Source organism: Ochlerotatus camptorhynchus, unplaced genomic scaffold (genome assembly GCF_037179485.1).
Source record: "Ochlerotatus camptorhynchus isolate MF236.1 unplaced genomic scaffold, CSIRO-AGI_Acam_v1.1 ptg000344l, whole genome shotgun sequence".
NCBI lineage: Eukaryota > Metazoa > Arthropoda > Insecta > Diptera > Culicidae > Ochlerotatus > Ochlerotatus camptorhynchus.
Genome location: NW_027040832.1, coordinates 357,510 through 383,122, shown reverse-complemented (window position 1 = coordinate 383,122; position 25,613 = coordinate 357,510).

The window sequence follows — 25,613 nt, the reverse complement described above, 5'->3', positions numbered from 1 at the left end:
CTGAAGGCAGATGGTAATGACTTCTACTTGTAGAAAAAATTTCAGGCCAATCTGATGTTTGTTGTTTGAGATAGAGTGATTTCCCCGTTTTACGTTTGTTGTGGAATAATTATACTTTTTTGTGTAATAAACCGATCACTATTTTAAAAAAATTAACGGCACAACTCATCAAGCTGAAATTTTCTCTGAAGGCAGATGGTAATGACTTCTACTTGTAGAAAAAATTTCAGGCCAATCTGATGTTTGTTGTTTGAGATAGAGTGATTTCCCCGTTTTACGTTTGTTGTGGAATAATTATACTTTTTTGTGTAATAAACCTATCATTTTTTTTTTTTAAATTAACGGCACAACTCATCAAGCTGAAATTTTTACAGAAGGCAGTTGGTAATGACTTCTACTTGTAGAAAAAATTTCAGGCCAATCTGATGTTTGTTGTTTGAGATAGAGTGATTTCCCCGTTTTACGTTTGTTGTGGAATAATTATACTTTTTTGTGTAATAAACCGATCACTATTTTAAAAAAATTAACGGCACAACTCATCAAGCTGAAATTTTCTCTGAAGGCAGATGGTAATGACTTCTACTTGTAGAAAAAATTTCAGGCCAATCTGATGTTTGTTGTTTGAGATAGAGTGATTTCCCCGTTTTACGTTTGTTGTGGAATAATTATACTTTTTTGTGTAATAAACCGATCACTATTTTTTAAAAATTAACGGCACAACTCATCAAGCTGAAATTTTCTCTGAAGGCAGATGGTAATGACTTCTACTTGTAGAAAAAATTTCAGGCCAATCTGATGTTTGTTGTTTGAGATAGAGTGATTTCCCCGTTTTACGTTTGTTGTGGAATAATTATACTTTTTTGTGTAATAAACCGATCACTATTTTTTAAAAATTAATGGCACAACTCATCAAGCTGAAATTTTCACAGATGGCAGTTGGTAATGACTTCTACTTGTAGAAAAAATTTCAGGCCAATCTGATGTTTGTTGTTTGAGATAGAGTGATTTCCCCGTTTTACGTTTGTTGTGGAATAATTATACTTTTTTGTGTAATAAACTTATCACTATTTTTTAAAAATTAATGGCACAACTTATCAAGCTGAAATTTTCACAGATGGCAGTTGGTAATGACATCTACTTGTAGAAAAAAATTTCAGGCCAATCTGACGGTTGGGGTTAGAGATAGAGTGATTTCCCCGGTTTACTTTTGTTGTGGAAAAAATTAATTGAAGATTTTTAACAAAAGAAAAGCAGTCTTCATATAGGACATTAAAAACCATCTCGGATTGTTGGTTGTTATTAGTAACGTTCAACCTGCTTGCAAACGGGGTGATTGGGTTTAGAATCGAAAAAAAAATCGGCGTAGAAACTACCTTATTAAAAAGGGGAAGCCTGGCTCAAAGTTTCCCCATGTGACACGGCAATGAGTCTTAACACCTGAAATCTGATGTCTGTGTTAGGGAATCCAAACTTTTTTTTTTTTTTTTTTTTTTCGCGCTTTGTAGTGACTACACCATAATGGTTGAGTTTGCAATAATTTCTACTTGTAGAAACAATTTCAGGCCAATCTGAAGGTTGGGGATAGAGATAGAGCGATTTGCCTGTTTTACTGTTGTGTAATAAATCTATTACGATTTTTTTTTAATTAACGGCGCAACAAATCAAGCTGAAATTTTCTCTGAAGGCAGTTGGCAGTGACCTCTACTTGTTGAAAAAATTTCAGGACAATCTAATGCTTGTTGTTTGAGATAGAGTGATTTCCCCGTTTAACGTTTATTGTGGAATAATTATACTTTTTTGTGTAATAAACCTATCACTATTTTTTAAAAATTAACGGCACAACTCATCAAGCTGAAATTTTCACAGATGGCAGTTGGTAATGACTTCTACTTGTAGAAAAAAATTTAGGCCAATCTGATGTTTGTTGTTTGAGATAGAGTGATTTCCCCGTTTTACGTTTGTTGTGGAATAATTATACTTTTTTGTGTAATAAACTTATCACTATTTTTTAAAAATTAATGGCACAACTTATCAAGCTGAAATTTTCACAGATGGCAGTTGGTAATGACATCTACTTGTAGAAAAAAATTTCAGGCCAATCTGACGGTTGGGGTTAGAGATAGAGTGATTTCCCCGGTTTACTTTTGTTGTGGAAAAAATTAATTGAAGATTTTTAACAAAAGAAAAGCAGTCTTCATATAGGACATTAAAAACCATCTCGGATTGTTGGTTGTTCTTAGTAACGTTCAACCTGCTTGCAAACGGGGTGATTGGGTTTAGAATCGAAAAAAAAATCGGCGTAGAAACTACCTTATTAAAAAGGGGAAGCCTGGCTCAAAGTTTCCCCATGAGACACGGCAATGAGTCTTAACACCTGAAATCTGATGTCTGTGTTAGGGAATCCTTTCTTTTTTTTTTTTTTTTTTGTTTTTTTTGTTTTTTTTTTTTGCGCTTTGTAGTGACTACACCATAATGGTTGAGTTTGCAATAATTTCTACTTGTAGAAACAATTTCAGGCCAATCTGAAGGTTGGGGATAGAGATAGAGCGATTTGCCTGTTTTACTGTTGTGTAATAAATCTATTACGATTTTTTTTTAATTAACGGCGCAACAAATCAAGCTGAAATTTTCTCTGAAGGCAGTTGGCAGTGACCTCTACTTGTTGAAAAAATTTCAGGACAATCTAATGCTTGTTGTTTGAGATAGAGTGATTTCCCCGTTTAACGTTTGTTGTGGAATAATTATACTTTTTTGTGTAATAAACCTATCACTATTTTTTAAAAATTAACGGCACAACAAATCAAGCTGAAATTTTTACAGAAGGCAGTTGGAAATGACTTCTACTTGCAGAAAAAATTTCAGGCCAATCTGATGTTTGTTGTTTGAGATAGAGTGATTTCCCCGTTTTACGTTTGTTGTGGAATAATTATACTTTTTTGTGTAATAAACCTATCACTATTTTTAAAAAATTAACGGCACAACTCATCAAGCTGAAATTTTCATAGATGGCAGTTGGTAATGACTTCTACTTGTAGAAAAAATTTCAGGCCAATCTGATGTTTGTTGTTTGAGATAGAGTGATTTCCCCGTTTTACGTTTGTTGTGGAATAATTATACTTTTTTGTGTAATAAACCGATCACTATTTTTTAAAAATTAACGGCACAACTCATCAAGCTGAAATTTTCTCTGAAGGCAGATGGTAATGACTTCTACTTGTAGAAAAAAATTCAGGCCAATCTGATGTTTGTTGTTTGAGATAGAGTGATTTCCCCGTTTTACGTTTGTTGTGGAATAATTATACTTTTTTGTGTAATAAACCGATCACTATTTTTTAAAAATTAACGGCACAACTCATCAAGCTGAAATTTTCACAGAAGGCAGATGGTAATGACTTCTACTTGTAGAAAAAATTTCAGGCCAATCTGATGTTTGTTGTTTGAGATAGAGTGATTTCCCCGTTTTACGTTTGTTGTGGAATAATTATACTTTTTTGTGTAATAAACCGATCACTATTTTTAAAAAATTAATGGCACAACTCATCAAGCTGAAATTTTCACAGATGGCAGTTGGTAATGACTTCTACTTGTAGAAACAATTTCAGGCCAATCTGATGTTTGTTGTTTGAGATAGAGTGATTTCCCCGTTTTACGTTTGTTGTGGAATAATTATACTTTTTGGTGTAATAAACCTATCACTATTTTTTAAAAATTAACGGCACAACTCATCAAGCTGAAATTTTCACAGAAGGCAGTTGGTAATGACTTCTACTTGTAGAAAAAAATTCAGGCCAATCTGATGTTTGTTGTTTGAGATAGAGTGATTTCCCCGTTTTACGTTTGTTGTGGAATAATTATACTTTTTTGTGTAATAAACCGATCACTATTTTTTAAAAATTAACGGCACAACTCATCAAGCTGAAATTTTCTCTGAAGGCAGATGGTAATGACTTCTACTTGTAGAAACAATTTCAGGCCAATCTGATGTTTGTTGTTTGAGATAGAGTGATTTCCCCGTTTTACGTTTGTTGTGGAATAATTATACTTTTTTTTGTAATAAACTTATCACTATTTTTTAAAAATTAACGGCACAACTTATCAAGCTGAAATTTTTATAGAAGGCAGTTGGTAATGACATCTACTTGTAGAAAAAAAATTCAGGCCAATCTGACGGTTGGGGTTAGAGATAGAGTGATTTCCCCGGTTTACTTTTGTTGTGGAAAAAATTAATTGAAGATTTTTAACAAAAGAAAAGCAGTCTTCATATAGGACATTAAAAACCATCTCGGATTGTTGGTTGTTCTTAGTAACGTTCAACCTGCTTGCAAACGGGGTGATTGGGTTTAGAATCGAAAAAAAAATCGGCGTAGAAACTACCTTATTAAAAAGGGGAAGCCTGGCTCAAAGTTTCCCCATATGACACGGCAATGAGTCTTAACACCTGAAATCTGATGTCTGTGTTAGGGAATCCAAACTTTTTTTTTTTTTTTTGCGCTTTGTATTGACTACACCATAATGGTTGAGTGTGCAATAATTTCTACTTGTAGAAACAATTTCAGGCCAATCTGGAGGTTGGGGATAGAGATAGAGCGATTTGCCTGTTTTACTGTTGTGTAATAAATTTATTACGATTTTGTTTTAATTAACGGCACAACTCATCAAGCTGAAATTTTTACAGAAGGCAGTTGGTAATGACTTCTACTTGTAGAAAAAAATTCAGGCCAATCTGATGTTTGTTGTTTGAGATAGAGTGATTTCCCCGTTTTACGTTTGTTGTGGAATAATTATACTTTTTTGTGTAATAAACCTATCACTATTTTTTAAAAATTAACGGCACAACTCATCAAGCTGAAATTTTCTCTGAAGGCAGATGGTAATGACTTCTACTTGTAGAAAAAATTTCAGGCCGATCTGATGTTTGTTGTTTGAGATAGAGTGATTTCCCCGTTTTACGTTTGTTGTGGAATAATTATACTTTTTTGTGTAATAAACCGATCACTATTTTTTAAAAATTAACGGCACAACTCATCAAGCTGAAATTTTCTCTGAAGGCAGATGGTAATGACTTCTACTTGTAGAAAAAATTTCAGGCCAATCTGATGTTTGTTGTTTGAGATAGAGTGATTTCCCCGTTTTACGTTTGTTGTGGAATAATTATACTTTTTTGTGTAATAAACCGATCACTATTTTTTAAAAATTAACGGCACAACTCATCAAGCTGAAATTTTCTCTGAAGGCAGATGGTAATGACTTCTACTTGTAGAAAAAATTTCAGGCCAATCTGATGTTTGTTGTTTGAGATAGAGTGATTTCCCCGTTTTACGTTTGTTGTGGAATAATTATACTTTTTGGTGTAATAAACCTATCACTATTTTTTAAAAATTAACGGCACAACTCATCAAGCTGAAATTTTCACAGAAGGCAGTTGGTAATGACTTCTACTTGTAGAAAAAAATTCAGGCCAATCTGATGTTTGTTGTTTGAGATAGAGTGATTTCCCCGTTTTACGTTTGTTGTGGAATAATTATACTTTTTTGTGTAATAAACTTATCACTATTTTTTAAAAATTAACGGCACAACTTATCAAGCTGAAATTTTTATAGAAGGCAGTTGGTAATGACATCTACTTGTAGAAAAAAATTCAGGCCAATCTGACGGTTGGGGTTAGAGATAGAGTGATTTCCCCGGTTTACTTTTGTTGTGGAAAAAATTAATTGAAGATTTTTAACAAAAGAAAAGCAGTCTTCATATAGGACATTAAAAACCATCTCGGATTGTTGGTTGTTCTTAGTAACGTTCAACCTGCTTGCAAACGGGGTGATTGGGTTTAGAATCGAAAAAAAAATCGGCGTAGAAACTTCCTTATTAAAAAGGGGAAGCCTGGCTCAAAGTTTCCCCATGAGACACGGCAATGAGTCTTAACACCTGAAATCTGATGTCTGTGTTAGGGAATCTGAACTTTTTTTTGTTCTTTTTTTTTGTTTTTTTTTTTGCGCTTTGTATTGACTGCACCATAATGGTTGAGTTTGCAATAATTTCTACTTGTAGAAACAATTTCAGGCCAATCTGAAGGTTGGGGATAGAGATAGAGCGATTTGCCTGTTTTACTGTTGTGTAATAAATTTATTACGATTTTTTTTTAATTAACGGCACAACAAATCAAGCTGAAATTTTCACAGAAGGCAGTTGGCAGTGACCTCTACTTGTAGAAAAAATTTCAGGACAATCTAATGCTTGTTGTTTGAGATAGAGTGATTTCCCCGTTTAACGTTTATTGTGGAATAATTATACTTTTTTGTGTAATAAACCTATCACTATTTTTTAAAAATTAACGGCACAACTCATCAAGCTGAAATTTTCTCTGAAGGCAGATGGTTATGACTTCTACTTGTAGAAAAAAATTCAGGCCAATCTGATGTTTGTTGTTTGAGATAGAGTGATTTCCCCGTTTTACGTTTGTTGTGGAATAATTATACTTTTTTGTGTAATAAACCTATCACTATTTTTTTAAAATTAACGGCACAACTCATCAAGCTGAAATTTTCACAGAAGGCAGTTGGTAATGACTTCTATTTGTAGAAAAAATTTCAGGCCAATCTGATGTTTGTTGTTTGAGATAGAGTGATTTCTCCGTTTTACGTTTGTTGTGGAATAATTATACTTTTTGGTGTAATAAACCTATCACTATTTTTAAAAAATTAACGGCACAACTCATCAAGCTGAAATTTTCACAGAAGGCAGTTGGTAATGACTTCTACTTGTAGAAAAAAATTCAGGCCAATCTGATGTTTGTTGTTTGAGATAGAGTGATTTCTCCGTTTTACGTTTGTTGTGGAATAATTATACTTTTTTGTGTAATAAACCTATCACTATTTTTAAAAAATTTACGGCACAACTCATCAAGCTGAAATTTTCACAGAAGGCAGTTGGTAATGACTTCTACTTGTAGAAAAAAATTCAGGCCAATCTGATGTTTGTTGTTTGAGATAGAGTGATTTCCCCGGTTTACTTTTGTTGTGGAAAAAATTAATTGAAGATTTTTAACAAAAGAAAAGCAGTCTTCATATAGGACATAAAAACCATCTCGGATTGTTGGTTGTTCTTAGTAACGTTCAACCTGCTTGCAAACGGGGTGATTGGGTTTAGAATCGAAAAAAAATCTGCGTAGAAACTACCTTATTAAAAAGGGGAAGCCTGGCTCAAAGTTTCCCCATGAGACACGGCAATGAGTCTTAACACCTGAAATCTGATGTCTGTGTTAGGGAATCCGAACTTTTTTTTTTTTTTTTTTTGCGCTTTGTAGTGACTACACCATAATGGTTGAGTTTGCAATAATTTCTACTTGTAGAAACAATTTCAGGCCAATCTGAAGGTTGGGGATAGAGATAGAGCGATTTGCCTGTTTTACTGTTGTGTAATAAATTTATTACGATTTTTTTTTTAATTAACGGCACAACAAATCAAGCTGAAATTTTCACAGAAGGCAGTTGGCAGTGACCTCTACTTGTAGAAAAAATTTCAGGACAATCTAATGCTTGTTGTTTGAGATAGAGTGATTTCCCCGTTTTACGTTTGTTGTGGAATAATTATACTTTTTTGTGTAATAAACCGATCACTATTTTAAAAAAATTAACGGCACAACTCATCAAGCTGAAATTTTCTCTGAAGGCAGATGGTAATGACTTCTACTTGTAGAAAAAATTTCAGGCCAATCTGATGTTTGTTGTTTGAGATAGAGTGATTTCCCCGTTTTACGTTTGTTGTGGAATAATTATACTTTTTTGTGTAATAAACCGATCACTATTTTAAAAAAATTAACGGCACAACTCATCAAGCTGAAATTTTCTCTGAAGGCAGATGGTAATGACTTCTACTTGTAGAAAAAATTTCAGGCCAATCTGATGTTTGTTGTTTGAGATAGAGTGATTTCCCCGTTTTACGTTTGTTGTGGAATAATTATACTTTTTTGTGTAATAAACCTATCATTTTTTTTTTTAAATTAACGGCACAACTCATCAAGCTGAAATTTTTACAGAAGGCAGTTGGTAATGACTTCTACTTGTAGAAAAAATTTCAGGCCAATCTGATGTTTGTTGTTTGAGATAGAGTGATTTCCCCGTTTTACGTTTGTTGTGGAATAATTATACTTTTTTGTGTAATAAACCGATCACTATTTTAAAAAAATTAACGGCACAACTCATCAAGCTGAAATTTTCTCTGAAGGCAGATGGTAATGACTTCTACTTGTAGAAAAAATTTCAGGCCAATCTGATGTTTGTTGTTTGAGATAGAGTGATTTCCCCGTTTTACGTTTGTTGTGGAATAATTATACTTTTTTGTGTAATAAACCGATCACTATTTTTTAAAAATTAACGGCACAACTCATCAAGCTGAAATTTTCTCTGAAGGCAGATGGTAATGACTTCTACTTGTAGAAAAAATTTCAGGCCAATCTGATGTTTGTTGTTTGAGATAGAGTGATTTCCCCGTTTTACGTTTGTTGTGGAATAATTATACTTTTTTGTGTAATAAACCGATCACTATTTTTTAAAAATTAATGGCACAACTCATCAAGCTGAAATTTTCACAGATGGCAGTTGGTAATGACTTCTACTTGTAGAAAAAATTTCAGGCCAATCTGATGTTTGTTGTTTGAGATAGAGTGATTTCCCCGTTTTACGTTTGTTGTGGAATAATTATACTTTTTTGTGTAATAAACTTATCACTATTTTTTAAAAATTAATGGCACAACTTATCAAGCTGAAATTTTCACAGATGGCAGTTGGTAATGACATCTACTTGTAGAAAAAAATTTCAGGCCAATCTGACGGTTGGGGTTAGAGATAGAGTGATTTCCCCGGTTTACTTTTGTTGTGGAAAAAATTAATTGAAGATTTTTAACAAAAGAAAAGCAGTCTTCATATAGGACATTAAAAACCATCTCGGATTGTTGGTTGTTATTAGTAACGTTCAACCTGCTTGCAAACGGGGTGATTGGGTTTAGAATCGAAAAAAAAATCGGCGTAGAAACTACCTTATTAAAAAGGGGAAGCCTGGCTCAAAGTTTCCCCATGTGACACGGCAATGAGTCTTAACACCTGAAATCTGATGTCTGTGTTAGGGAATCCAAACTTTTTTTTTTTTTTTTTTTTTTCGCGCTTTGTAGTGACTACACCATAATGGTTGAGTTTGCAATAATTTCTACTTGTAGAAACAATTTCAGGCCAATCTGAAGGTTGGGGATAGAGATAGAGCGATTTGCCTGTTTTACTGTTGTGTAATAAATCTATTACGATTTTTTTTTAATTAACGGCGCAACAAATCAAGCTGAAATTTTCTCTGAAGGCAGTTGGCAGTGACCTCTACTTGTTGAAAAAATTTCAGGACAATCTAATGCTTGTTGTTTGAGATAGAGTGATTTCCCCGTTTAACGTTTATTGTGGAATAATTATACTTTTTTGTGTAATAAACCTATCACTATTTTTTAAAAATTAACGGCACAACTCATCAAGCTGAAATTTTCACAGATGGCAGTTGGTAATGACTTCTACTTGTAGAAAAAAATTTAGGCCAATCTGATGTTTGTTGTTTGAGATAGAGTGATTTCCCCGTTTTACGTTTGTTGTGGAATAATTATACTTTTTTGTGTAATAAACTTATCACTATTTTTTAAAAATTAATGGCACAACTTATCAAGCTGAAATTTTCACAGATGGCAGTTGGTAATGACATCTACTTGTAGAAAAAAATTTCAGGCCAATCTGACGGTTGGGGTTAGAGATAGAGTGATTTCCCCGGTTTACTTTTGTTGTGGAAAAAATTAATTGAAGATTTTTAACAAAAGAAAAGCAGTCTTCATATAGGACATTAAAAACCATCTCGGATTGTTGGTTGTTCTTAGTAACGTTCAACCTGCTTGCAAACGGGGTGATTGGGTTTAGAATCGAAAAAAAAATCGGCGTAGAAACTACCTTATTAAAAAGGGGAAGCCTGGCTCAAAGTTTCCCCATGAGACACGGCAATGAGTCTTAACACCTGAAATCTGATGTCTGTGTTAGGGAATCCTTTCTTTTTTTTTTTTTTTTTTGTTTTTTTTGTTTTTTTTTTTTGCGCTTTGTAGTGACTACACCATAATGGTTGAGTTTGCAATAATTTCTACTTGTAGAAACAATTTCAGGCCAATCTGAAGGTTGGGGATAGAGATAGAGCGATTTGCCTGTTTTACTGTTGTGTAATAAATCTATTACGATTTTTTTTTAATTAACGGCGCAACAAATCAAGCTGAAATTTTCTCTGAAGGCAGTTGGCAGTGACCTCTACTTGTTGAAAAAATTTCAGGACAATCTAATGCTTGTTGTTTGAGATAGAGTGATTTCCCCGTTTAACGTTTGTTGTGGAATAATTATACTTTTTTGTGTAATAAACCTATCACTATTTTTTAAAAATTAACGGCACAACAAATCAAGCTGAAATTTTTACAGAAGGCAGTTGGAAATGACTTCTACTTGCAGAAAAAATTTCAGGCCAATCTGATGTTTGTTGTTTGAGATAGAGTGATTTCCCCGTTTTACGTTTGTTGTGGAATAATTATACTTTTTTGTGTAATAAACCTATCACTATTTTTAAAAAATTAACGGCACAACTCATCAAGCTGAAATTTTCATAGATGGCAGTTGGTAATGACTTCTACTTGTAGAAAAAATTTCAGGCCAATCTGATGTTTGTTGTTTGAGATAGAGTGATTTCCCCGTTTTACGTTTGTTGTGGAATAATTATACTTTTTTGTGTAATAAACCGATCACTATTTTTTAAAAATTAACGGCACAACTCATCAAGCTGAAATTTTCTCTGAAGGCAGATGGTAATGACTTCTACTTGTAGAAAAAAATTCAGGCCAATCTGATGTTTGTTGTTTGAGATAGAGTGATTTCCCCGTTTTACGTTTGTTGTGGAATAATTATACTTTTTTGTGTAATAAACCGATCACTATTTTTTAAAAATTAACGGCACAACTCATCAAGCTGAAATTTTCACAGAAGGCAGATGGTAATGACTTCTACTTGTAGAAAAAATTTCAGGCCAATCTGATGTTTGTTGTTTGAGATAGAGTGATTTCCCCGTTTTACGTTTGTTGTGGAATAATTATACTTTTTTGTGTAATAAACCGATCACTATTTTTAAAAAATTAATGGCACAACTCATCAAGCTGAAATTTTCACAGATGGCAGTTGGTAATGACTTCTACTTGTAGAAACAATTTCAGGCCAATCTGATGTTTGTTGTTTGAGATAGAGTGATTTCCCCGTTTTACGTTTGTTGTGGAATAATTATACTTTTTGGTGTAATAAACCTATCACTATTTTTTAAAAATTAACGGCACAACTCATCAAGCTGAAATTTTCACAGAAGGCAGTTGGTAATGACTTCTACTTGTAGAAAAAAATTCAGGCCAATCTGATGTTTGTTGTTTGAGATAGAGTGATTTCCCCGTTTTACGTTTGTTGTGGAATAATTATACTTTTTTGTGTAATAAACCGATCACTATTTTTTAAAAATTAACGGCACAACTCATCAAGCTGAAATTTTCTCTGAAGGCAGATGGTAATGACTTCTACTTGTAGAAACAATTTCAGGCCAATCTGATGTTTGTTGTTTGAGATAGAGTGATTTCCCCGTTTTACGTTTGTTGTGGAATAATTATACTTTTTTTTGTAATAAACTTATCACTATTTTTTAAAAATTAACGGCACAACTTATCAAGCTGAAATTTTTATAGAAGGCAGTTGGTAATGACATCTACTTGTAGAAAAAAAATTCAGGCCAATCTGACGGTTGGGGTTAGAGATAGAGTGATTTCCCCGGTTTACTTTTGTTGTGGAAAAAATTAATTGAAGATTTTTAACAAAAGAAAAGCAGTCTTCATATAGGACATTAAAAACCATCTCGGATTGTTGGTTGTTCTTAGTAACGTTCAACCTGCTTGCAAACGGGGTGATTGGGTTTAGAATCGAAAAAAAAATCGGCGTAGAAACTACCTTATTAAAAAGGGGAAGCCTGGCTCAAAGTTTCCCCATATGACACGGCAATGAGTCTTAACACCTGAAATCTGATGTCTGTGTTAGGGAATCCAAACTTTTTTTTTTTTTTTTTTTTGCGCTTTGTAGTGACTACACCATAATGGTTGAGTTTGCAATAATTTCTACTTGTAGAAACAATTTCAGGCCAATCTGAAGGTTGGGGATAGAGATAGAGCGATTTGCCTGTTTTACTGTTGTGTAATAAATTTATTACGATTTTTTTTTTAATTAACGCCACAACAAATCAAGCTGAAATTTTCACAGAAGGCAGTTGGCAGTGACCTCTACTTGTAGAAAAAATTTCAGGACAATCTAATGCTTGTTGTTTGAGATAGAGTGATTTCCCCGTTTAACGTTTATTGTGGAATAATTATACTTTTTTGTGTAATAAACCTATCACTATTTTTTAAAAATTAACGGCACAACTCATCAAGCTGAAATTTTTACAGAAGGCAGTTGGTAATGACTTCTACTTGTAGAAAAAATTTCAGGCCAATCTGATGTTTGTTGTTTGAGATAGAGTGATTTCCCCGTTTTACGTTTGTTGTGGAATAATTATACTTTTTTGTGTAATAAACTTATCACTATTTTTTAAAAATTAACGGCACAACTTATCAAGCTGAAATTTTTATAGAAGGCAGTTGGTAATGACATCTACTTGTAGAAAAAAATTCAGGCCAATCTGACGGCTGGGGTTAGAGATAGAGTGATTTCCCCGGTTTACTTTTGTTGTGGAAAAAATTAATTGAAGATTTTTAACAAAAGAAAAGCAGTCTTCATATAGGACATTAAAAACCATCTCGGATTGTTGGTTGTTCTTAGTAACGTTCAACCTGCTTGCAAACGGGGTGATTGGGTTTGGATCGAAAAAAAAATCGGCGTAGAAACTACCTTATTAAAAAGGGGAAGCCTGGCTCAAAGCTTCCCCATGAGACACGGCAATGAGTCTTAACACCTGAAATCTGATGTCTGTGTTAGGGAATCCAAACTTTTTTTTTTTTTTTTGCGCTTTGTATTGACTACACCATAATGGTTGAGTGTGCAATAATTTCTACTTGTAGAAACAATTTCAGGCCAATCTGGAGGTTGGGGATAGAGATAGAGCGATTTGCCTGTTTTACTGTTGTGTAATAAATTTATTACGATTTTGTTTTAATTAACGGCACAACTTATCAAGCTGAAATTTTTACAGAAGGCAGTTGGTAATGACTTCTACTTGTAGAAAAAAATTCAGGCCAATCTGATGTTTGTTGTTTGAGATAGAGTGATTTCCCCGTTTTACGTTTGTTGTGGAATAATTATACTTTTTTGTGTAATAAACCTATCACTATTTTTTAAAAATTAACGGCACAACTCATCAAGCTGAAATTTTCTCTGAAGGCAGATGATAATGACTTCTACTTGTAGAAAAAATTTCAGGCCGATCTGATGTTTGTTGTTTGAGATAGAGTGATTTCCCCGTTTTACGTTTGTTGTGGAATAATTATACTTTTTTGTGTAATAAACCGATCACTATTTTTTAAAAATTAACGGCACAACTCATCAAGCTGAAATTTTCTCTGAAGGCAGATGGTAATGACTTCTACTTGTAGAAAAAATTTCAGGCCAATCTGATGTTTGTTGTTTGAGATAGAGTGATTTCCCCGTTTTACGTTTGTTGTGGAATAATTATACTTTTTTGTGTAATAAACTTATCACTATTTTTTAAAAATTAATGGCACAACTTATCAAGCTGAAATTTTCACAGATGGCAGTTGGTAATGACTTCTACTTGTAGAAAAAATTTCAGGCCAATCTGATGTTTGTTGTTTGAGATAGAGTGATTTCCCCGTTTTACGTTTGTTGTGGAATAATTATACTTTTTGGTGTAATAAACCTATCACTATTTTTTTAAAATTAACGGCACAACTCATCAAGCTGAAATTTTCACAGAAGGCAGTTGGTAATGACTTCTACTTGTAGAAAAAAATTCAGGCCAATCTGATGTTTGTTGTTTGAGATAGAGTGATTTCCCCGTTTTACGTTTGTTGTGGAATAATTATACTTTTTTGTGTAATAAACTTATCACTATTTTTTAAAAATTAACGGCACAACTTATCAAGCTGAAATTTTTATAGAAGGCAGTTGGTAATGACATCTACTTGTAGAAAAAAATTCAGGCCAATCTGACGGTTGGGGTTAGAGATAGAGTGATTTCCCCGGTTTACTTTTGTTGTGGAAAAAATTAATTGAAGATTTTTAACAAAAGAAAAGCAGTCTTCATATAGGACATTAAAAACCATCTCGGATTGTTGGTTGTTCTTAGTAACGTTCAACCTGCTTGCAAACGGGGTGATTGGGTTTAGAATCGAAAAAAAAATCGGCGTAGAAACTACCTTATTAAAAAGGGGAAGCCTGGCTCAAAGTTTCCCCATGGGACACGGCAATGAGTCTTAACACCTGAAATCTGATGTCTGTGTTAGGGAATCCGAACTTTTTTTTTTTTGCGCTTTGTATTGACTGCACCATAATGGTTGAGTTTGCAATAATTTCTACTTGTAGAAACAATTTCAGGCCAATCTGAAGGTTGGGGATAGAGATAGAGCGATTTGCCTGTTTTACTGTTGTGTAATAAATTTATTACGATTTTTTTTTAATTAACGGCACAACTCATCAAGCTGAAATTTTCACAGAAGGCAGTTGGTAATGACTTCTACTTGCAGAAAAAATTTCAGGCCAATCTGATGTTTGTTGTTTGAGATAGAGTGATTTCCCCGTTTTACGTTTGTTGTGGAATAATTATACTTTTTTGTGTAATAAACCTATCACTATTTTTTAAAAATTAACGGCACAACTCATCAAGCTGAAATTTTCTCTGAAGGCAGATGGTTATGACTTCTACTTGTAGAAAAAATTTCAGGCCAATCTGATGTTTGTTGTTTGAGATAGAGTGATTTCCCCGTTTTACGTTTGTTGTGGAATAATTATACTTTTTTGTGTAATAAACCTATCACTATTTTTTAAAAATTAACGGCACAACTCATCAAGCTGAAATTTTCTCTGAAGGCAGATGGTAATGACTTCTACTTGTAGAAAAAATTTCAGGCTAATCTGATGTTTGTTGTTTGAGATAGAGTGATTTCCCCGTTTTACGTTTGTTGTGGAATAATTATACTTTTTTGTGTAATAAACCGATCACTATTTTTTAAAAATTAACGGCACAACTCATCAAGCTGAAATTTTCTCTGAAGGCAGATGGTAATGACTTCTACTTGTAGAAAAAATTTCAGGCCAATCTGATGTTTGTTGTTTGAGATAGAGTGATTTCCCCGTTTTACGTTTGTTGTGGAATAATTATACTTTTTGGTGTAATAAACCTATCACTATTTTTTTTAAATTAATGGCACAACTTATCAAGCTGAAATTTTTATAGATGGCAGTTGGTAATGACATCTACTTGTAGAAAAAATTTCAGGCCAATCTGACGGTTGGGGTTAGAGATAGAGTGATTTCCCCGGTTTACTTTTGTTGTGGAAAAAATTAATTGAAGATTTTTAACAAAAGAAAAGCAGTCTTCATATAGGACATTAAAAACCATCTCGGATTGTTGGTTGTTATTAGTAACGTTCAACCTGCTTGCAAACGGGGTGATTGGGTTTAGAATCGAAAAAAAAATTGGCGTAAAAACTACCTTATTAAAAAGGGGAAGCCTGGCTCAAAGTTTCCCCATGAGACACGGCAATGAGTCTTAACACCTGAAATCTGATGTCTGTGTTAGGGAATCCAAACTTTTTTTTTTTTTTTTTTTTTTTTTTTTTGCGTTTTGTATTGACTACACCATAATGGTTGAGTTTGCAATAATTTCTACTTGTAGAAACAATTTCAGGACAATCTAATGCTTGTTGTTTGAGATAGAGTTTTTTCCCCGTTTAACGTTTATTGTGGAATAATTATACTTTTTTGTGTAATAAACCTATCACTATTTTTAAAAAATTAACGGCACAACTCATCAAGCTGAAACTTTCACAGAAAGCAGTTGGTAATGACTTCTACTTGTAGAAAAAAATTCAGGCCAATCTGATGTTTGTTGTTTGAGATAGAGTGATTTCCCCGTTTTACGTTTGTTGTGGAATAATTATACTTTTTGGTGTAATAAACCTATCACTATTTTTAAAAAATTTACGGCACAACTCATCAAGCTGAAATTTTCACAGAAGGCAGTTGGTAATGACTTCTACTTGTAGAAAAAAATTCAGGCCAATCTGATGTTTGTTGTTTGAGATAGAGTGATTTCCCCGTTTTACGTTTGTTGTGGAATAATTATACTTTTTTGTGTAATAAACCTATCACTATTTTTTAAAAATTAACGGCACAACTCATCTAGCTGAAATTTTCACAGAAGGCAGTTGGTAATGACTTCTACTTGCAGAAAAAATTTCAGGACAATCTGATGTTTGTTGTTTGAGATAGAGTGATTTCCCCGTTTTACGTTTGTTGTGGAATAATTATACTTTTTTGTGTAATAAACCTATCACTATTTTTTAAAAATTAACGGCACAACTCATCAAGCTGAAATTTTCACAGAAGGCAGTTGGCAGTGACCTCTACTTGTAGAAAAAATTTCAGGACAATCTAATGCTTGTTGTTTGAGATAGAGTGATTTCCCCGTTTAACGTTTATTGTGGAATAATTATACTTTTTTGTGTAATAAACCTATCACTATTTTTTAAAAATTAACGGCACAACTCATCAAGCTGAAATTTTTACAGAAGGCAGTTGGTAATGACTTCTACTTGTAGAAAAAATTTCAGGCCAATCTGATGTTTGTTGTTTGAGATAGAGTGATTTCCCCGTTTTACGTTTGTTGTGGAATAATTATACTTGTTTGTGTAATAAACCTATCACTATTTTTTAAAAATTAACGGCACAACTCATCAAGCTGAAATTTTCTCTGAAGGCAGATGGTAATGACTTCTACTTGTAGAAAAAATTTCAGGCTAATCTGATGTTTGTTGTTTTAGATAGAGTGATTTCCCCGTTTTACGTTTGTTGTGGAATAATTATACTTTTTTGTGTAATAAACCGATCACTATTTTTTAAAAATTAACGGCACAACTCATCAAGCTGAAATTTTCTCTGAAGGCAGATGGTAATGACTTCTACTTGTAGAAAAAAATTCAGGCCAATCTGATGTTTGTTGTTTGAGATAGAGTGATTTCTCCGTTTTACGTTTGTTGTGGAATAATTATACTTTTTTGTGTAATAAACTTATCACTATTTTTTAAAAATTAATGGCACAACTTATCAAGCTGAAATTTTTATAGATGGCAGTTGGTAATGACATCTACTTGTAGAAAAAATTTCAGGCCAATCTGACGGTTGGGGTTAGAGATAGAGTGATTTCCCCGTTTTACGTTTGTTGTGGAATAATTATACATTTTTGTGTAATAAACCTATCACTATTTTTTAAAAATTAACGGCACAACTCATCAAGCTGAAATTTTCTCTGAAGGCAGATGGTAATGACTTCTACTTGTAGAAAAAATTTCAGGCCAATCTGATGTTTGTTGTTTGAGATAGAGTGATTTCCCCGTTTAACGTTTATTGTGGAATAATTATACTTTTTTGTGTAATAAACCTATCACTATTTTTTAAAAATTAACGGCACAACTCATCAAGCTGAAATTTTTACAGAAGGCAGTTGGTAATGACTTCTACTTGTAGAAAAAATTTCAGGCCAATCTGATGTTTGTTGTTTGAGATAGAGTGATTTCCCCGTTTTACGTTTGTTGTGGAATAATTATACTTGTTTGTGTAATAAACCTATCACTATTTTTTAAAAATTAACGGCACAACTCATCAAGCTGAAATTTTCTCTGAAGGCAGATGGTAATGACTTCTACTTGTAGAAAAAATTTCAGGCTAATCTGATGTTTGTTGTTTTAGATAGAGTGATTTCCCCGTTTTACGTTTGTTGTGGAATAATTATACTTTTTTGTGTAATAAACCGATCACTATTTTTTAAAAATTAACGGCACAACTCATCAAGCTGAAATTTTCTCTGAAGGCAGATGGTAATGACTTCTACTTGTAGAAAAAAATTCAGGCCAATCTGATGTTTGTTGTTTGAGATAGAGTGATTTCTCCGTTTTACGTTTGTTGTGGAATAATTATACTTTTTTGTGTAATAAACTTATCACTATTTTTTAAAAATTAATGGCACAACTTATCAAGCTGAAATTTTTATAGATGGCAGTTGGTAATGACATCTACTTGTAGAAAAAATTTCAGGCCAATCTGACGGTTGGGGTTAGAGATAGAGTGATTTCCCCGTTTTACGTTTGTTGTGGAATAATTATACATTTTTGTGTAATAAACCTATCACTATTTTTTAAAAATTAACGGCACAACTCATCAAGCTGAAATTTTCTCTGAAGGCAGATGGTTATGACTTCTACTTGTAGAAAAAATTTCAGGCCAATCTGATGTTTGTTGTTTGAGATAGAGTGATTTCCCCGTTTTACGTTTGTTGTGGAATAATTATACTTTTTTGTGTAATAAACCTATCACTATTTTTTAAAAATTAACGGCACAACTCATCAAGCTGAAATTTTCTCTGAAGGCAGATGGTAATGACTTCTACTTGTAGAAAAAATTTCAGGCTAATCTGATGTTTGTTGTTTGAGATAGAGTGATTTCCCCGTTTTACGTTTGTTGTGGAATAATTATACTTTTTTGTGTAATAAACCGATCACTATTTTTTTAAAATTAACGGCACAACTCATCAAGCTGAAATTTTCTCTGAAGGCAGATGGTAATGACTTCTACTTGTAGAAAAAATTTCAGGCCAATCTGATGTTTGTTGTTTGAGATAGAGTGATTTCCCCGTTTTACGTTTGTTGTGGAATAATTATACTTTTTGGTGTAATAAACCTATCACTATTTTTTAAAAATTAATGGCACAACTTATCAAGCTGAAATTTTTATAGATGGCAGTTGGTAATGACATCTACTTGTAGAAAAAATTTCAGGCCAATCTGACGGTTGGGGTTAGAGATAGAGTGATTTCCCCGGTTTACTTTTGTTGTGGAAAAAATTAATTGAAGATTTTTAACAAAAGAAAAGCAGTCTTCATATAGGACATTAAAAACCATCTCGGATTGTTGGTTGTTATTAGTAACGTTCAACCTGCTTGCAAACGGGGTGATTGGGTTTAGAATCGAAAAAAAAATTGGCGTAAAAACTACCTTATTAAAAAGGGGAAGCCTGGCTCAAAGTTTCCCCATGAGACACGGCAATGAGTCTTAAGACCTGAAATCTAATGTCTGTGTTAGGGAATCCAAACTTTTTTTTTTTTTTTTTTTTTTTCGCGCTTTGTAGTGACTACACCATAATGGTTGAGTTTGCAATAATTTCTACTTGTAGAAACAATTTCAGGCCAATCTGAAGGTTGGGGATAGAGATAGAGCGATTTGCCTGTTTTACTGTTGTGTAATAAATTTATAACGATTTTTTTTTAATTAACGGCACAACAAATCAAGCTGAAATTTTCACAGAAGGCAGTTGGCAGTGACCTCTACTTGTAGAAAAAATTTCAGGACAATCTAATGCTTGTTGTTTGAGATAGAGTGATTTCCCCGTTTAACGTTTATTGTGGAATAATTATACTTTTTTGTGTAATAAACCTATCACTATTTTTAAAAAATTAACGGCACAACTCATCAAGCTGAAACTTTCACAGAAAGCAGTTGGTAATGACTTCTACTTGTAGAAAAAAATTCAGGCCAATCTGATGTTTGTTGTTTGAGATAGAGTGATTTCCCCGTTTTACGTTTGTTGTGGAATAATTATACTTTTTGGTGTAATAAACCTATCACTATTTTTTAAAAATTTACGGCACAACTCATCAAGCTGAAATTTTCACAGAAGGCAGTTGGTAATGACTTCTACTTGTAGAAAAAAATTCAGGCCAATCTGATGTTTGTTGTTTGAGATAGAGTGATTTCCCCGTTTTACGTTTGTTGTGGAATAATTATACTTTTTTGTGTAATAAACCTATCACTATTTTTTAAAAATTAACGGCACAACTCATCAAGCTGAAATTTTCACAGAAGGCAGTTGGTAATGACTTCTACTTGCAGAAAAAATTTCAGGCCAATCTGATGTTTGTTGTTTGAGATAGAGTGATTTCCCCGTTTTACGTTTGTTGTGGAATAATTATACTTTTTTGTGTAATAAACCTATCACTATTTTTTAAAAATTAACGGCACAACTCATCAAGCTGAAATTTTCTCTGACGGCAGATGGTTATGACTTCTACTTGTAGAAAAAATTTCAGGCCAATCTGATGTTTGTTGTTTGAGATAGAGTGATTTCCCCGTTTTACGTTTGTTGTGGAATAATTATACTTTTTTGTGTAATAAACCTATCACTATTTTTTAAAATTAACGGCACAACTCATCAAGCTGAAATTTTCTCTGAAGGCAGATGGTAATGACTTCTACTTGTAGAAAAAATTTCAGGCTAATCTGATGTTTGTTGTTTGAGATAGAGTGATTTCCCCGTTTTACGTTTGTTGTGGAATAATTATACTTTTTGGTGTAATAAACCTATCACTATTTTTTTAAAATTAATGGCACAACTTATCAAGCTGAAATTTTTATAGATGGCAGTTGGTAATGACATCTACTTGTAGAAAAAATTTCAGGCCAATCTGACGGTTGGGGTTAGAGATAGAGTGATTTCCCCGGTTTACTTTTGTTGTGGAAAAAATTAATTGAAGATTTTTAACAAAAGAAAAGCAGTCTTCATATAGGACATTAAAAACCATCTCGGATTGTTGGTTGTTATTAGTAACGTTCAACCTGCTTGCAAACGGGGTGATTGGGTTTAGAATCGAAAAAAAAAATTGGCGTAAAAACTACCTTATTAAAAAGGGGAAGCCTGGCTCAAAGTTTCCCCATGAGACACGGCAATGAGTCTTAACACCTGAAATCTGATGTCTGTGTTAGGGAATCCAAACTTTTTTTTTTTTTTTGCGTTTTGTATTGACTACACCATAATGGTTGAGTTTGCAATAATTTCTACTTGTAGAAACAATTTCAGGCCAATCTGAAGGTTGGGGATAGAGATAGAGCGATTTGCCTGTTTTACTGTTGTGTAATAAATTTATTACGATTTTTTTTTATTTAACGCCACAACAAATCAAGCTGAAATTTTCACAGAAGGCAGTTGGCAGTGACCTCTACTTGTAGAAAAAATTTCAGGACAATCTAATGCTTGTTGTTTGAGATAGAGTGATTTCCCCGTTTAACGTTTATTGTGGAATAATTATACTTTTTTGTGTAATAAACCTATCACTATTTTTTAAAAATTAACGGCACAACTCATCAAGCTGAAATTTTTACAGAAGGCAGTTGGTAATGACTTCTACTTGTAGAAAAAATTTCAGGCCAATCTGATGTTTGTTGTTTGAGATAGAGTGATTTCCCCGTTTTACGTTTGTTGTGGAATAATTATACTTTTTTGTGTAATAAACCTATCACTATTTTTTAAAAATTAACGGCACAACTCATCAAGCTGAAATTTTCTCTGAAGGCAGATGGTAATGACTTCTACTTGTAGAAAAAATTTCAGGCTAATCTGATGTTTGTTGTTTGAGATAGAGTGATTTCCCCGTTTTACGTTTGTTGTGGAATAATTATACTTTTTTGTGTAATAAACCGATCACTATTTTTTAAAAATTAACGGCACAACTCATCAAGCTGAAATTTTCTCTGAAGGCAGTTGGTAATGACTTCTACTTGTAGAAAAAAATTCAGGCCAATCTGATGTTTGTTGTTTGAGATAGAGTGATTTCCCCGTTTTACGTTTGTTGTGGAATAATTATACTTTTTTGTGTAATAAACTTATCACTATTTTTTAAAAATTAATGGCACAACTTATCAAGCTGAAATTTTTATAGATGGCAGTTGGTAATGACATCTACTTGTAGAAAAAATTTCAGGCCAATCTGACGGTTGGGGTTAGAGATAGAGTGATTTCCCCGGTTTACTTTTGTTGTGGAAAAAATTAATTGAAGATTTTTAACAAAAGAAAAGCAGTCTTCATATAGGACATCAAAAACCATCTCGGATTGTTGGTTGTTATTAGTAACGTTCAACCTGCTTGCAAACGGGGTGATTGGGTTTAGAATCGAAAAAAAAATCGGCGTAGAAACTACCTTATTAAAAAGGGGAAGCCTGGCTCAAAGTTTCCCCATGAGACACGGCAATGAGTCTTAACACCTGAAATCTGATGTCTGTGTTAGGGAATCCAAACTTTTTTTTTTTTTTTTTTTTCGCGCTTTGTAGTGACTACACCATAATGGTTGAGTTTGCAATAATTTCTACTTGTAGAAACAATTTCAGGCCAATCTGAAGGTTGGGGATAGAGATAGAGCGATTTGCCTGTTTTACTGTTGTGTAATAAATTTATAACAATTTTTTTTTAATTAACGGCACAACAAATCAAGCTGAAATTTTCACAGAAGGCAGTTGGCAGTGACCTCTACTTGTAGAAAAAATTTCAGGACAATCTAATGCTTGTTGTTTGAGATAGAGTGATTTCCCCGTTTAACGTTTATTGTGGAATAATTATACTTTTTTGTGTAATAAACCTATCACTATTTTTAAAAAATTAACGGCACAACTCATCAAGCTGAAACTTTCACAGAAAGCAGTTGGTAATGACTTCTACTTGTTGAAAAAAATTCAGGCCAATCTGATGTTTGTTGTTTGAGATAGAGTGATTTCCCCGTTTTACGTTTGTTGTGGAATAATTATACTTTTTGGTGTAATAAACCTATCACTATTTTTTAAAAATTTACGGCACAACTCATCAAGCTGAAATTTTCACAGAAGGCAGTTGGTAATGACTTCTACTTGTAGAAAAAAATTCAGGCCAATCTGATGTTTGTTGTTTGAGATAGAGTGATTTCCCCGTTTTACGTTTGTTGTGGAATAATTATACTTTTTTGTGTAATAAACCTATCACTATTTTTTTAAAATTAACGGCACAACTCATCAAGCTGAAATTTTCTCTGAAGGCAGATGTTAATGACTTCTACTTGTAGAAAAAATTTCAGGCTAATCTGATGTTTGTTGTTTGAGATAGAGTGATTTCCCCGTTTTACGTTTGTTGTGGAATAATTATACTTTTTTGTGTAATAAACCGATCACTATTTTTTTTAAATTAATGGCACAACTTATCAAGCTGAAATTTTTATAGATGGCAGTTGGTAATGAAAAGCAGTCTTCATATAGGACATTAAAAACCATCTCGGATTGTTGGTTGTTATTAGTAACGTTCAACCTGCTTGCAAACGGGGTGATTGGGTTTAGAATCGAAAAAAAAATCGGCGTAGAAACTACCTTATTAAAAAGGGGAAGCCTGGCTCAAAGTTTCCCCATGAGACACGGCAATGAGTCTTAACACCTGAAATCTGATGTCTGTGTTAGGGAATCCTTTCTTTTTTTTTTTTTTTTTTTTTTCGCGCTTTGTAGTGACTACACCATAATGGTTGAGTTTGCAATAATTTCTACTTGTAGAAACAATTTCAGGCCAATCTGAAGGTTGGGGATAGAGATAGAGCGATTTGCCTGTTTTACTGTTGTGTAATAAATTTATAACAATTTTTTTTTATTAACGGCACAACAAATCAAGCTGAAATTTTCACAGAAGGCAGTTGGCAGTGAATTCTACTTGTAGAAAAAATTTTAGGACAATCTAATGCTTGTTGTTTGAGATAGAGTGATTTCCCCGTTTAACGTTTATTGTGGAATAATTATACTTTTTTGTGTAATAAACCTATCACTATTTTTTAAAAATTAACGGCACAACTCATCAAGCTGAAATTTTCACAGAAGGCAGTTGGTAATGACTTCTACTTGTAGAAAAAAATTCAGGCCAATCTGATGTTTGTTGTTTGAGATAGAGTGATTTCCCCGTTTTACGTTTGTTGTGGAATAATTATACTTTTTGGTGTAATAAACCAGCACTATTTTTTTTAAATTAACGGCACAACTCATCAAGCTGAAATTTTCACAGAAGGCAGTTGGTAATGACTTCTACTTGTAGAAAAAAAATTCAGGCCAATCTGATGTTTGTTGTTTGAGATAGAGTGATTTCCCTGTTTTACGTTTGTTGTGGAATAATTATACTTTTTTGTGTAATAAACCTATCACTATTTTTTAAAAATTAACGGCACAACTCATCAAGCTGAAATTTTCACAGAAGGCAGTTGGTAATGACTTCTACTTGCAGAAAAAATTTCAGGCCAATCTGATGTTTGTTGTTTGAGATAGAGTGATTTCCCCGTTTTACGTTTGTTGTGGAATAATTATACTTTTTTGTGTAATAAACCTATCACTATTTTTTAAAAATTAATGGCACAACTTATCAAGCTGAAATTTTTATAGATGGCAGTTGGTAATGACATCTACTTGTAGAAAAATTTTCAGGCCAATCTGACGGTTGGGGTTAGAGATAGAGTGATTTCCCCGGTTTACTTTTGTTATGGAAAAAATTAATTGAAGATTTTTAACAAAAGAAAAGCAGTCTTCATATAGGACATTAAAAACCATCTCGGATTGTTGGTTGTTATTAGTAACGTTCAACCTGCTTGCAAACGGGGTGATTGGGTTTAGAATCGAAAAAAAAATTGGCGTAGAAACTACCTTATTAAAAAGGGGAAGCCTGGCTCAAAGTTTCCCCATGAGACACGGCAATGAGTCTTAACACCTGAAATCTGATGTCTGTGTTAGGGAATCCTTTCCTTTTTTTTTTTTTTTTTTTTTCGCGCTTTGTAGTGACTACACCATAATGGTTGAGTTTGCAATAATTTCTACTTGTAGAAACAATTTCAGGCCAATCTGAAGGTTGGGGATAGAGATAGAGCGATTTGCCTGTTTTACTGTTGTGTAATAAATTTATAACAATTTTTTTTAATTAACGGCACAACAAATCAAGCTGAAATTTTCACAGAAGGCAGTTGGCAGTGACCTCTACTTGTAGAAAAAATTTCAGGACAATCTAATGCTTGTTGTTTGAGATAGAGTGATTTCCCCGTTTAACGTTTATTGTGGAATAATTATACTTTTTTGTGTAATAAACCTATCACTATTTTTTAAAAATTAACGGCACAACTCATCAAGCTGAAATTTTCACAGAAGGCAGTTGGTAATGACTTCTACTTGTAGAAAAAAATTCAGGCCAATCTGATGTTTGTTGTTTGAGATAGAGTGATTTCCCCGTTTTACGTTTGTTGTGGAATAATTATACTTTTTGGTGTAATAAACCTATCACTATTTTTTTTAAATTAACGGCACAACTCATCAAGCTGAAATTTTCACAGAAGGCAGTTGGTAATGACTTCTACTTGTAGAAAAAAAATTCAGGCCAATCTGATGTTTGTTGTTTGAGATAGAGTGATTTCCCCGTTTTACGTTTGTTGTGGAATAATTATACTTTTTTGTGTAATAAACCTATCACTATTTTTTAAAAATTAACGGCACAACTCAT